This window comes from Macaca nemestrina, chromosome 16 (assembly GCF_043159975.1).
Source record: "Macaca nemestrina isolate mMacNem1 chromosome 16, mMacNem.hap1, whole genome shotgun sequence".
Lineage (NCBI taxonomy): Eukaryota > Metazoa > Chordata > Mammalia > Primates > Cercopithecidae > Macaca > Macaca nemestrina.
In genome coordinates, this window is record NC_092140.1 from 49,587,839 (window position 1) to 49,590,909 (window position 3,071).

Sequence of the window (3,071 nt, forward strand, 5' to 3'; positions counted from 1 at the left end):
TTTTTTTTTTCTTTTCTTTTCTTTTCTTTTTTTTTTTTTTTTTTTTTTTGAGATGTAGTTTCGCTCTTGTTGCCTAGGGCTGGAGTGCAACAGCGCAACCTTGATTCACTGCAACCTCTGCCTTCGGTGTTCAAGCGATTCCCCTGCCTCAGCCTCCCAAGTAGCTGGGATTACAGGCGTCCATCACCACGCCAGGCTAATATTTTGTATTTTCAGTAGAGACAGGGTTTCACCATGTTGGCCAGGATGGTCTCAAACCCCAGGCCTTAAATGATCTGTTCTCTTTGGCCTCCCAAAGTGCTAAGATTTCAACCGTGTGCCACTGCACCTGGTTGGATTTCAATATTTAAAGGGGAAAGAACAGGCAGGAAGGTAGGGAAGAAGGGAAAAAGAGGGAGAGGGAGGATAGGAAATGAGGCAAGTGATTACATTCTTGCAAGGCTTTGATGAAGGCTCAATGAATCTACATTTTACCTGAGAGAAAAGGGGTTAGTAGAACTGTCAATCGTACATTCCTCTTGCAAGGAGTAGATTTACATTTTACATAAGATACAGTAAACATATGAAAAGATAGGGTAGAGGAAGAAGTAAATTATGCATTTGTCATTCCTTTCGGGTGGGCAGAAGGATGATTTTTATTCTTGTTTTTGTCCCATGCCTGTGAACATAAGCTGTTAATTTAAATTGTATGGTGAGAATCAACAGATCTCTGTTTTAGGACTATTTTATGGGAGATATATATTCGGAAAGATTTTGAAGTCCACCAGAAATTTCCTTGTGAGTAATTTGTAAGGGAAGCCATCTGGGGAGATATGTGACCTTCTATCATCACAGCTATCTTTTTGGTAACAAAAGGAAGGCAGTTTTTTTGTATGACTCAATTCCCAAGCTTAACTTTCCCTTTGCCATTGTAAGTTTGGGGTCCTGAGATTCTGTTTTATTTCAGTTTGTATAGCTATTAACTTATTGTCTTGGCAAATTTATGTAAACCATTGGGGCCTTGGGTTCCGTATCTGCAATATGCAGATAATATTAATATTTTAACTTCTGTGGTTAGAAAACAGTCTGTAAAATTTCATGCTTTGTTAATGTTATTGCTTATTACCTTTATTAATATTTTTAATCAAATGTAGTTGCATCATACTTAAATGTAACCTTAGACTTTATGACAAAGATTTCCAGACTGCTCCAGTGGTGACAATGGACATCTGCTATCATTTAAGTCAAAATAAACCTGGTAGGACATGTGTGTTTGAGTTAATCTTTTGTTTTTATTCTTTCTGCTGTTATTTTATTATTTTATCCTCTTAATATGTACCTCTAGCAGATTAAGCTTTTAGCTTTCATCTACTTTATTTCTCAAATAAACTGGGGATTATTCTCTGCTGAAATTATGTAATATATTTCATAATCACACAATTATGTAATATATTCCTAACACATATAACTTTAAAAGGATTAATTAACATTATGTCACCTATATGATGGTGCCGATGAGATTTGGTAGAATTATTCAAAGAAGCGAACTGCATGTCAAATGAGACAGTTAAAAGTTCATAACTATGTTTTGGCAGCTCTTTCTTTCTATTGCCTTCATTGAAAAGGAGCAGGAATAATTTCCAACTTTTAGACAAGTTTTAAGCTAATCTTTTAATAAATACTGATTTCCTATATTTTAGAAGACATGTCATTGAGAATATAAAGTTGTAGTTTTAACCTTTTCATTTTCAGTTATCAGTACTGTCAAACAAAAACTATTATAAATTCTATCATATTTAATAATTTTGACACAATTAACAATTTGATAAATCTACTTCAAAGGCTATGAGTGACCTACCCCCACATCTGTACTGCAGCTGACATGTTGCTGTACTGCACAGTGAAACATGATGGACCTTTGCACTTCCAAAGCTAATTTATCATATATGTTGACAATTATGTGCAACAAAGTACTATAGCAAACAATGACATAGAGTTCACAAATGCTTATCACTCCAAACAAGACAGATTTTATGGCCACTGGCTCCTTAGAAGCCAAAGAAAACCATTTGAAGTGTCAAATATATGTATTGTGCAATAATGAAATATTCCTTTGCAATCACTTTAAGTGAAAGAAATCCCTGAGAAGGTAGCAATTTAAAAGGCAACTCATGTTGAGATATATATGATATTTTAGAGGATTTAATTGCAACGCTGGAGCATGAGTCTTATTGACCACAATCTACAAGTACTTCCATATTGCATGGCCAGACCTTCTCCTAGATCAAGCCACACTAATGCTATATTTTTCACAAGCAACATTCCCTGCAGGTTATCCCAGCAGTATCTTTTTGTTTCTGAAATTTTATTTTATTTTTAGTTATGTATTTTAGAACTGAATTCAAACGATTTACCCTTGATCACTTGCTGTTTCCCTAAGGGTGAATTGGTAACCTTTCTATTATACAGAAATGAATTTGCATCTCAGTGAGGATTCACACCTGGTTAGGTAGTCAGGCCAGGTTAAATGGATTTTGCCCCAGGGAAGAGAAAAAAGTTATCACCCTGTTAAAGCAGTTTCCACTGTTTGAATGTGAATCTGAGTCAGGGAACTAACAAGGGTTAGTGTGTGAGAAGTAACCTACTTAGATGCTTTTGTAGTGTAGGCTTACACTAGTATTAAAAATGAATATCTCTATCTTAGAATGTATTTACTATAACACAATTTTGGCCATTATATTTCTCAGTTGAAACCATATTTACAGACAAGACTCTTTTTCATTTCCCCTCCCCACAATATTAACCTCATTGTCAACAACGACATTTCTAATGGGTAAGAACTTATATTTAAAGTTAATATATAAATATACATTCCCCCAAAAACATTATCTACTTTTACCATGTCAAATAAAAACAAATCTAGACTTAGGTGAAGACAACCTTTATATAAAAGGTTTATTTTTAAAAGGGGAGGTGGCTATTGCGATACAATCACGCATCACTTAAGGCAGGGATACGCTCTGAGAAGCACATCATTAGGTGACTGTCACACAAACATCATAGAGCGTACTTACACAAGCCTAGATAGTATA